The following is a 12,399-nucleotide window of genomic DNA, read 5'->3' on the forward strand; positions in this document are numbered from 1 at the left end:
GGGTCCTGTGCTGGGTGCACCGGGAGGACTCAGAGCCCTGGCAGTCTCACCCGCATGCACTCAGCCTCTAAGGCGCCGAGGTTCCTCTTCGGACACCTGTCTGTCCTTCACCGTGTTCCCCGTCCGCGTGGCACATTCGGACAGCAGGGGCTCTTCCCAGCTGGTTTCTGTGCCCCTGGTCCCCTTTGGCCCCTTACCCCCTGCTCCCATCTCCTCCTGCCCCTGCCACCACAGCCCTCCTCCCTCTCTAGGGGTCCTGGTTACCAAGGGCCTTGGGGAGCTGACTACACCTTTCCAGGTCCCAGCACCCCTGTCTAGGGGCAGGGGGTGGGGGGGCATGACTGATAACCCCAGGCTTCCTCAGGGTCTGGCCCTTGGCCCCACCTCTGAAACACACCACCTCCTCCTTTACCAGGCCACGTCCCTCCTCCTGCCCCTTGCCCCCCACCTCTGCCCCCTTCCCCCCTGCCCCCTTCCCCAGGAGGTCTCAGGGTGAGTTTTCTCCCACCCAGGTCTTCTGTGTGCTGTAAAATCCCAGAGGACATGGCTGTGTATCCTATATCTCTGTGTTCCGGGTGCCCTGCATGGTACCCGACCTGCGACAGGCAATCACAACTTGGCCATTCAACCTTTGGGATGGATGGACCGTGGCAGGGGCAGTACACTGCACACAAGTTTTTAAAAACTCATCTCCCCACTGCAGATGACAGGCAAAGTAACTTTTACCTTTGGGAAAAGAGGAATAAGCAAAAGGCAAAAAGCATCCTACACCATTTGGTACAATCAGATGCAGGCAAACTACCTGGGACTCAGGCTTTATTTACAAAATAAATCCAAGGAGGTATTTGATGACTTATTTTTGCCCTCCACCACCTGGCATGCTTGTTACTATGTGATCCAGACACTCATGGTCAACATCGGTTAGGATCCTTTTGATTAAGAAGCTGCAGCCAAGCAGGTACACACTATTCTTTGACCTTCAGCCTTCGCATTGTAAAAGCCTCTTTCTGGGGGTGAGGTTAAATTAAAATTTCATTTTGATCCTGTGAAGAAGTATTTTAATCTTTTCCTTTCAAACATTTCGTTCTTTGTCATAGCCATGTGGAGTTTTCTCTTAGAACATCCCCCTAGACACACGGTTCACGGCAACTAAGGAAGTTTCTAGAACAAAAGAACATATGTTTTTTGAGTGCTCACTGTGTGTCAGGCACTGTTGTAGGTCCTGGAGGTACACAAAAAACGAAAACTGCCTGTTTTCACGAATCTTATGTTGTCCTAATGAGAAATGGATCTTTACCTTCTGGGAAAAATGAAAACAGAATATAGGATTTTCAACACGGAGTCCCATAGGTAAAGGCGGAAAGAAAGGAAAGACTTTTGTCTAATTAGAGCTCATGAAAGGGCTTTTGCCACTGTGGAGACTGTGAGAGTGGAATCAAAGGGAAGCTGAGATAATGAGTATCGGGCACAGTGTTTAAAATTCAGGAACGGTGATTAAAGTATTTGAAAGCCTGCTAGAGGCCTTGACAAACATTCCTTGTGCCTTCTATGCATTAGGCAGAGCCAGGCACTATGGCACGGGATGAATAAAGGATAACTCTGCCCTCCAGGGGTTTGGGTCTAACTCAGGTTCCATGGGTGATACAGAGGCTGCTGCTAGTACGTTTACAACCGGTACCTGCCCTGATGGTCTCCTCGTGCTGTTGCAAAAATCACATGAAAGCACAAATGCAAACATTTTATGAAAACACAGAAAGCCCTATTCGCCATTTAGCATCCCGCACGACGATTGGTTGTTTTAATTGTAGTGGTAAAGAGATCTGTGTTTATGGGAAGGGCTGCATTGAGTAGAAATACACTTTCTGCCCTTAAATGATTCATCAGCACCTCAGTGAGACCCCTGGAGGCACCAGTTCGACCCCTGGAGGCACCAGTTCCTACCTGGGGCTAGCCTGTGTCCCCTGTATGTGGTGGCAGCCGACACATTTTTGAATGCATGAATTTCAGTCACGACTAAAGGGAGGAAGTCGTAGCCCAGGGAGATTAGCTGATGATAGGCAGGTCCTATGGCCTGGCAGAAAGGGCGGGTCTTGAATATTAACTTTTCTGTAAGCCTCTAAAATATACAGCAAACATGTAATAAATCACACCAATACTTCTGAGGCCTATGTACATACACACATATCATTATGTGGGTATTTTTTTTTATTTTTACTAGTAGCTTCTCTAGAACCTCTTATAAACAATTTAAAGTGATTTAAAAAAATCAGATGCAGTAGGTAGCTCATGCTAAGTGAGAAATATGTATTTTGAAAATGAAATAGTATTTCCAGTGCACTAGTGTGGATAGTTATGAAAGGAATTGTAGGGTGTTTATTATTGTATAGTCAGTAGTTACGTATCATTTGTCTTTTTGGTGAATTCTTGTTTCATCTGTTCATGTGTGCAAGAAGATTTATGATACGATTTTGAGGGTTTAGTGAAAACATTGTCTTTCCTTTTTAAAAAAATCCGCATCCTTTTGTTGTTGTTGGTGGTGTGGTGAGATGTTTTCCCAGGCTTTGTGGATTCCAGGAGAGGGCTTTACCTCAGTCTGGAGTCTCTCTACCAGCAACATTGGCACCAGCTAAAAGTCTATTCAAAATACAATTATCAGTTTTATCTCAGTAAAACTTTAAAAAACAAAAAGAAAAGAAAAGCCAAATTTAGGTCCACCCAAGACTTACAAAATCAAGATCTTTATTATTTTTTCATTTTAATAAGATGCTCAAGTGTTGTATGACCTTAAATTTTCCTTATTTTTACTAAATTTTTGCTTATTCAACCAGTTAGTGTGTGTTGAATCCACCACCACCATATGCTGGTGGATTTGTCAGTTTCTTCCTGCAGTTCTATTAATTTTTGCTTCATGTATTTTGAGGTTATTTTATTTTAAGCACAGATGTAATATTTTTTGTATCTTCCTGAGGCATTGAGCTTGAACTTTTTATCATTATTAATTGACTCTTTGTATCCTTAACGATGCTTTTTGCCTTAAAGCCTTTTTAATCTAAAAATAGCATAGTTACTCTGGCTTTATTTTGGTTAGTATTTGCTTGTTTTTTTTTTTTTTTGTATCTTTTACTTTTAACATTTCTGTATGCCTATGTTTTAGGCATTTCTTTTATAAATAGCATTTTTTTTAAAAGAAATCTTTCTCACAATCTCTTAAATAGCAAATTTGGACCATTTACATGTATTGTGATTGCTAATCTATTTGAACTGAATTCTTGCATCTTACACTGTATTTCTTTGTTTTGTTTTTTTATTCCTATGCTTTATTCCAATTTGTTTCCTTTTTCTAAGTTAACTTTTTTTTTAATTGTTAAATCCCCTCTCTCATTCTTCCCCCACCATGTGTCTGTTTCTCCCTTGAGCAGGATAAACTGGTTTGGAAATACAGTCCATTTCTGTTGTTTTAATAATTACTCTTCTACTTTCACTTACATCATACCTAACAAATCCTATACTTATTCATTACACTTTGTTTAACTCTAATATGTTGACCTCTCCCCTGAATAGCCCTTTGACTTTGAGTACCCAACTCCTGGCTCATATACTTTTGTTATTTAGTATTTTAGTTCTATTCTTTGTTCTTAAATCTCCCAAATGAGGCATTATAATGATAATTTTATATCGAAAATTTTTGTTTAGGTTTGCCTACGTATTTCCTAGAATTCTGCAGCTAGTGGAAAGAATAAATAGGTGCAGTGCTTCCTTTATTCTCTCCTGTGGTTAAGATGAAAGTAAGATAGAGTGAGTGTTGAAATGGGTGATGTTTTATTTTATTACATGAGCATTCTGTTGAGGAGTATACCCAAAATAATTTGAGACCAAAAAAAAAAAAAAGTGTGTTAGTTTGGTCACAACATTTCTGTTAACAGAAACACACAAGATGATGTCCACCTTGTTCCCTGTAGAACCTCAATGCTTAGCACATCAGATAAATGACCGTCAAAGATTTAGCACCAGATACCAGAGGAATCCATCTGAGCTTGTGATATTAATCTGCCCTCCTTCTGTCTTCCCCTCTGTCCTCAAATAGTTTCTCACGTAGGACTAAACCTGGGCTTTAATTCCAGGCTCATGACTTCTCAGAGGTATGAGTATGTGCACGTTCCCTAATTATGTGAACCTCTAGTTCTTCATCTGTAGAGTGGAATAACCATACATACCTTAAAAGAGCTGTTTTGAAGCTTTACGTGAAATATGGACGTAAATGAAATAATCAATGTTTAGCATAGCGCCTGGTAAAGAGCCAGTACTCAATTACTGGTGTTGTCTGATTCCACCACCATCTCCTTTCCTTAGATGTTTTTATAGAATTTGCATCCCTGGTTTGCCCTGTCATGATTTCTGCCCCTCTTTATTTCTTTTAAAGAAATTACTGTGAGTCATAGCATAACTACGGATGGGGGAGAGAGAAATTTAAAGTTTAATGAGTACTTATAAAAGGAGTACTGTGTGACCACTACCTAAGTCAAAGCACAGAATATTTCCAGTCCTGCAGAACCTACCCACCTACCCATACCTTCTCCTGAGTCAGAGATGGGCCTTGTCTACTGCACAGAACCACATGCTGACTTCTGTCCTAATTTTTTTTGTTACTCTACAGTATTACCATCCATATATGCATCTCTAAAGGATATAATTTAGTTCTATGGTGGAAATTTTCATCAGTAGGATCATGTATTGTTTTGGGGTTGCTTCTTTCATTCAACAGTGTTTGTGAGATCTACCCATAATATTTTGTGTAGCTTTATTTCATTTATTTTCTTTGCTGTATGGCATTCCATTTTGTGGCTATCCTCTGTTCTCTCGAAGTACAAAATAAATCATAGCCTACACTAATTGAACACCTTGTATGTGCTACCTTACAAGGTAAGTGTCTTCATTATCTCATCATACATACAAGGAAACAGAGCTACAGATGGATGAAGTGATGTGCCCAAGGGTTAGAGCCAGGTTGTCTAATGTAGATGCTGACCCCAAAACCCACAAGATTTATTAATCTCATTCACAGTCTCAAATTTTCCCACTAGTTACCTGATTTTTTTTCTTTACCTACAATAGGGCCTTATAGGATTAAATAGATATTTAGACCCTATCCTCAAAAAACTCTAGCATTTTAATTTTAATTCCTATAGAGGGGAAGCACCTTCTGTTACATAGAATGCAGTAACTTGTGCCATAATTGCCACAAGTCTTTATACTTTTGCCCTTTGAGTCTTTCAGAATATTGCCACCAAAATAATGCCCTAGTTTTAACATTCAGCTTTTATTCAAATTTCAGTAGTTTAACCATTAAGTTTTATTTATGGCCTCTTCCCAAGCATTCATTCCTTATTCAACATCCTGCTTCTTTGTTGATTGCCGATTTCTAAGTACACTTTTCTCCTTCATTTGTTTCCTCTTCCTCCCATGCATAGCCACTTCTAAGCTTGTGAATTTTTCTCTATATATACTTATTTATATATCACCTTTGATGCCGTTGACCTTTTCCCTTGCAGTTCTCCTCCCTTCCAAAAATCTTTTAAGGACAGATCATTAGCAAGTGGTTTACAAAGAATTAGAAATGACAACCTTAGAGCAGTTAGATATGTTTTAGGTCTGGATTTTGGTGATTCAGCCAATTCCACAAACATATACTGAATTACTTGCTAACTATGCATTTGTGTAGCCTACTTATTTGTATTAACCATATCCCATCAACCCACCCACCACCAAAAAAAAAAAAGTGAGATAAGCATTATTGTCACCATTTTCAAGTAGAAACGGCCAACTGCTTGACTAATTTATGAGAGTTTATGTGCAGCAGAACGGGGCTTCAGACACAGGCCTGCGGACTCCCTGCCCACTGTTCTTCCTCTGATCTCAGCAACCTCTAATGAAGGATACTAACAGAAAAGGGAAATAGTCATTTGTTTATTTCTTTTTAAATTTCATGCGTCCTTTTTTTTTTCTTTCAACGAATGAACATGTTCTAAAGATTCACCTGATGGCAGGCACAGCACTAAGTTCTGGAAATCGCAAATTGAATAGTGAGTGGCTGTGCCCTTGACAAGCCCGCGGTTTAGATGTGTGTGAACCAGTGTGGTCTTTCCTGCTCAGTGCTGGTGGGGGTGTGTCTGAGGTTCCAGAAATACCCTAGAGAGTGCGGATGCTCTGGGAATGTTTCTTAGAGGAGAATGTGGCCACATGCACTTGCTGAAATTATTTTTCCCCACATTAAAAATAGTTTTAAAATATACATTTTTTTTTAACATTTTACCTTCCTGTCTGTGGACCTACAGTGGCCTTGATGTGCCTTCTGAGGGTCCTACTACCATTTCTCTGCCCTCTGGCTCACCATCTGCTTTGTTAATGTTTCCCAACTGCTTTGAAACCATGGGCACATTAGGGATGCCTGCAGATGCTTCTCATTTCCTTCCTTCTGTCCACGTCCCTGCTGTTCTTTCCTTCTAAGGGCATTCACACACCATACCATCTTCTTGACCCCGGTCCACATCATGGTCTCATTAAAATCTGACTCTCAGAATGTTTCTGTAAACCCTTCTCTTTGAGCACAATTAGCTTAACTCCTAATAATTATTTCTTCCCCTCAAACCTTTGATTTTCACCATTTTATAGATCAGGGTTTTCCAAATATTACATAATATTCAAATAGTTCTTTTAGATCAGTTTGGTAACCATTATCGTAATGACTCTTTGTCTCTAACCTGGTAGAGTTTTATCTTAGAAAATATATATTTATTTGATATTTTAAAACCACTTGCCCTGCTGTGTTTCATACACAATTTGAAGTCATTCTGATCTCGATGTGGGCTCCATTCTAGCCTGGTGTGAGCCTGGGGCCCGGGGACCTCTCAGCCTTCCCGTCAGAGACTGGGGTGGGGCGGACGGGGGTGATGCCTACCCTGTCCTACCTCATGCGCGATGCGATGTGGAGGAGAATACTAAGATGCTGTGTCCGTGGAGTGTTTGGGTTTCTGCACCTAGAACATTTTCTGCTCACAATTCGGTGCGGGCTGTTGTACCTTCAGCCCCGAAGGGCACCGTATCCACTTTTATTGTGTCCCCAGCAGCACTTGCCCCGTGGCCCGGCTGCCCTCACTTGTCATGATTGCGGGATGATTGCGGCGGCCCCAGAAAGGAGTCTCTCTGCCTCTCAGCTTGCTTCTTCCCGTCTGTTTATATACACATGTCAAGTGTATATAAATTATATATATATATATAGTGGCGCCCAACTGAGATTGCCTGTGTGGGGCAACAGTCTGGGATGTTTGTTGGGTGTTCCAAGCACCTGGCACTGAGCACTAGCTAAGCATCAATGAGCGAACTAAGGAAGGCGCCTGAGACGTCTCAGAACAGGGAGCCGGATAGCCTACCAGCACTCATTTATTTGTGCTGTGTTCATGGTATCTACCAGGGTGTAATCAACCTTCTCTTTTATTTTTTTTTTTCAGCAGACAGAGATGTGAGCAGTGGGAGTTATAACCTTTCCTCTGCGACGACAGGCAGCTACTACAGTTGTGTCAGCCAGATCACCATAGGTGAGCAATTTTGACATGTTGTTTTGTAGAACTTATTATTGCTTGGAAATGCCTGGGGTGGGGTTGCTGAGGAGGGAGTAGAAAACATATTAACAGGGGCCTGTATTTTCAGAATCAGAGCTAATACTCAGTGAACTTACCTTGCTAGAGCACCCTCTTGTGGATTCTTACTGCTTTTGCATAGATCACAGGTAGCTCAAAAAAAAAAAAAAAAAAAATCCCCATGTTTGCCCAACATTTCATCATTTGCTTTGATTCATTAATTTGTATATCACCTGTATTATTATGTGCTTAATTATAAAATTGATTTCCTTTTTAAGATTTGTATTCATCTATTGCTGCTATTGGCCATTAATATACATTATTTTGTTTAATTGGGACTAAATGAGGAGGGTACTATTCAAAACTCAGTAATGTGGACACCTGTAAAAAGAAAGAATAATTATGAACCCCTAGAATTTATTTAAATTATTTTTATTATTATAATGATACTTAAGTGTGTTCAAACAAAAAACTAAGTATAGGAACCTTATGGCCATATTAATAGCCATACAAATCAAGTTGAATTTACAAGTAAAACTTAAAACATTGACAAGCAAAAATATTACAAATATATCACATTAATTTAATATGCTAGACATTGTTTTGCTGAGGGACAGTTACTTGTAATGCAGTGTGGTGCAGCAGCGTGGAGTCTTTGAGTTCAGTACAGCTTTTTTGCTAGGTATTCATGATAACTCTGTTCAGTCTACTATGAAACCTCTGCAAATGCTGGTGAGGTTATTGGATTTTCCCTTGGTATGAAGGTGCCTGGCCACATCCATCTGCCTCATCTCTTACTGGGTTTACTGATTGGTGCCAACTTGATGGAAACACAAAAGCAAATCTAGGTGCTAAAATTAAGTGGTGGAACTAGGTCCACAATATGCGTCTATGACTTTTTAAATGATTAACTTTAAAATGAAAAATTAAAAAAGAAAAGTTCTTAAAAAATAAATTAAAAAAAGAAGTTCTTGTGGAGTGTTCATGGACCCTGGTTTGAAAACACTAAATAACTGGCAATCACTTCCTAAAGACATTTGTTAAGTAGAGGGAGGTTCAGAGGAGGAGGGTGACAAGATGAATACATGAATGAAAGGGATTCTGATGGTGAACAAGACGGATTTCGTGGGGCTGGGGGTCTGGTGTCATAACAGAATAAGTGGCTGTGACTTTGCTTTTGACATGGGACAGTAATGGACTTGAGAGGTGGGATATGAGCAGGTCTGGAGGTAGAGATGTGGGAGTGCTGGCAGGACTAGTCATTGACTGGCTGGGGGAAAGACAGGTGTACCTTGAGACTTTGGGTCAGGGTGACAGGGGGTCTGAGCCACCCCTAGAAATACAGCAGACAGGAAGAGGACTTGATGGCTTAGAGGGTAGCTATGTCAGACTTGAGGTGCCTGAGGAGCACGTGGGAGCTTTCTCGGTGCTAAGCACTGTGCTGGGTGCTTTTTCTGTACTTACTCATTTACTCTTCACAAAAATCTTCCAGGTCAGATACTATTATTTCCCCCATTTTTTTCAGATGAGGAAACTAAATTCTAGAGAGGTTAACATGTTACAGAGGGATCCATGGGTAGGAGCAGCTGGAATTTGAACCCAGGTAATCTAGTGCCCATTGGACAATGCTCTTGCTATTTGCCACAGGCCTAGCATCCTTTCCTGGTCTTCTTGGGTTCCTAGCTCCAAGTCCAATGTATGTGGAGGTTCTCCCCACCCCCCACCAGTACCAAGCAATTTTTAGACACCAGCGGGGTTTTTGATATTTCAATTCAGTTCTGACACCAAAAATCGCCTTCATTGGTAACAAGACACCCATGTCACTTCTATGGTTCCGACACATTTTCAGCAACTGTGGATGAAGACCAGATGTATCTGGAGAATATATTTTGGTCATCTCAATGACCAAGTATCTATTTCTTCCAAGTCTTTATGTTGTACCTTGTCTAGTCAGCCTCAGCCACCATGTTAGCGTGTTATGGGTTGAACTGTGTCCCCTGAAAGTCCTAACCTCTGAATGTGACTTTATTTGGAAATGGGGTCTTTGCAGATAGAATCAAGTTAAGAAGAGACTCCATTAGGGTGGCCTTCTAATCCAGTATGGTGGGTGTAGAGGAGAAGACACATGGACACACGGGGAAAAACATTGCATGATGGTGCAGGCAGAGATTAGAGGGATGTGTGTGCAAGTCAAGGAATGCCAAGGATTGCCAGCAACCTCAGAAACTAAGAGAAAGGCATGGAACAGGCTCTCCCTAGAGGCTTCGGAAAGACCACGGCCCTGCTGACATCTTGATTTCAGACCTCTAGCCTTCAAAGCTGTGAGAGAATAAATTTGTTTTTTATAAACTGCCCAGTTTGTAGTCCTTCATCAGCAGCCCTAGATGATGATACAGCAGGTCCTCCCAGTGCAGAGGTGCCTCTGAGGGGAGGTGGGCATGACACACAGTTTTCTCAGAAGGTGATGGGGTCACCAAAAGGCTCTTTAATGTTGCTTCAGTTCCCTGACCCAAAGTGTCTGAAACCATAAGGAAATTTATTTCACATAACAGGAGGCCCAAAGGCATGTTTGTCCTTGGGACAGGTTCAGGAAGCTGCTCCATGATGTTGCCAAAGATCTCCTTCCATTTGCCTTCTGGTTGAGTTTATGTTAGTACAGCAGCCAGGTAGCTGCCATTGTTCCAGGCATTGTGTTCAGGCACAATGATCACAGGAGAGGAGCTTTGGAGCCTTCCTCGGGCTTTCCCTTGCGGAGCTGACACCTTCTCCTGAAGCCCCCACACACTGCTCCTATCCCATTGGGCAGGGGTGGATCTCACGACCCCCCCCCCCCACCTTGAACCCATCATTGGCAGGGGAGATGGGGAGGTAAGAGTCTCCTTGGACACGTCAGAGTTTCTGGGGAGGGAAGGGGGCAATGTCAGCTTTCCCAGTGGCTGATGGTGGGGGGGGGTAGGTATGCCGAATGCCCAAAGTGGGCCTCTGCTGGGAGGAGGGAGAGGGGTGATTTTGCACTGACATCAGGCACTGTCCATGCCCCACAGTCTTTTTTTTTTTAATATTTTATTTATTTATTTGAGAGAGCAAGAGGGAGAGAGAGAGAGAATGAGCATAGGAGGGACAGTGGGAGAGGGAGAAGCAGCTCCCTGCTTAGCAGGGAGCCCAAGGCAGGGCTCCATCCCAGGACCGGAGCCAGAGGCAGGGCCTAACCCACCGAGCCACCCGGGCACCCCCCCACTTCCCACCATCTCTCTGGTACAAAGAACTTTAGCAATATTTATAGCAAAAGAAGAAAATAATGAACAGCTTTAGTTAGACTTGAAGTTCTAGGGGGAGGACGGATCTCTGGGTCACACAGCAGTTTCTTTTTTTAAAAGTTCTTTTTGTTCTCTTTCATCTCCTGCACCTGGGTTCTTCTCTTACTCAATACTTACTCATCCATTTCATTTAAGAAAATAGCATTCCTGTGGGCTTCCTGTGAATACAAGAGCCCATGTTCTGTCCAAAGAAGTGTTGGCGAACAAACAAAACAACAGCTAAGGAACAATAACAATGACGACAAAGACAACTGGGAACAGAAGAAGACTCCTTCTGGAATCCATGTATTCATGAGACATGGACAACTCCTCATGTTCTGATGGTGAACTCTGATTCTACCCATGTGTGAGAGATTTTAAAACATCAGAGTTAATGAACAGCTTTTTCTAAAACAGCTTACAGTTTTGAATGTTCCTTATATGTCTCCTTTCACAATTTTGGGTGAGATGTTGACCTAGAACTCCCAGGGACCTGAAACCCCTGCTCCGACCCCACTCCCTCCCCACCCCCCGCCCAGGGACAGGTTGATGGATGAGGGACAATGGCTTGGCTGCCAATGTGACATTTCTGTTCCTTGGCTCTTGGACATTTGGACGCCAGCTGTTCCCCTGGATGGTTGGTTACCCCTTCAAAATACTTTGACCTCATTGCAAATCCAGGCTGGTATGTTTATATTCCATTATAATCATGCAGATATTATCATATAGTTAATTTCTATCAATAGCATGGTTTAAAATTTTTGCTAAAGAACTCCATTTCTGAAGGAAATGATGTGGTCATTTTCTAAACAAAAAAAGGGGGGGAGGAGCTTGTTAGCTATGTGAACAATGTCTTTTCAAATCAACGATACATGATAAGTCAGCTATCCTTTTATTAAAGAAATGGTAAAATCTGGAATTATGGAGAATCCAGATTTCCCTGGGACTTTTACACATGACACTTCTGTGCTGTGCTCTATTTGGTATCATGACTCCAGAGAGGAGCTTGGGAATGTGGAAAGGGAAAGAGGAGTTTGAGCACATTTCCGAATGAAGCAACAGGCAAGGGAAAAACATGGTCTGATAGTCACTCTACTGTAAAAGGGTTCCCTGGTAACGCCTCTTCAAGTTTTTAATACAAACATAACGAAAGCCAAGTTAAATGGAGAATCCTGGAATTTCATTTCTAGGGCCCAGTGAGCTCTGGGAAAGTATTGATCACACAACAAATTTGCATCCGCGGTTTAGTCCAGCAAGCATGACCAGGGCAGCCCTGGGCTCGGGAGCATTCGGTTCAGAGTTCCAAGCCCTGAGAATCTGTGTTCCTGTTGGCCATCACTGGCGGCCCTGGGGCCCTTACTCAGGAGGGATGCACTCACCTTCATCACCACTCTGTTCCACATCCTAGAACTCACCTCTTAGGAAGGCGACTTACCCAGAAGAGTCCAAACAATCCGATAGGCCAATTC

The 12,399-nt window shown here is 42.1% G+C and overlaps 1 protein-coding gene across 1 annotated transcript in view; it reads left to right on the forward strand.

The window, feature by feature from the left end:
- The first annotated feature begins 7,513 nt into the window (after window positions 1-7,513).
- Window positions 7,514-12,399, forward strand: part of ANO4 (anoctamin 4) — a 405,675-nt gene continuing 400,789 nt past the window's right edge. Inside the window, exon 1 of the mRNA XM_077846039.1 lies at window positions 7,514-7,592. The gene's annotated coding sequence lies outside the window, so the exon portion shown is untranslated. The remainder of the gene's footprint in view (window positions 7,593-12,399) is intronic.

The sequence above is a fragment of the Canis aureus genome, chromosome 13, assembly GCF_053574225.1.
Source record: "Canis aureus isolate CA01 chromosome 13, VMU_Caureus_v.1.0, whole genome shotgun sequence".
NCBI classification, from domain to species: domain Eukaryota; kingdom Metazoa; phylum Chordata; class Mammalia; order Carnivora; family Canidae; genus Canis; species Canis aureus.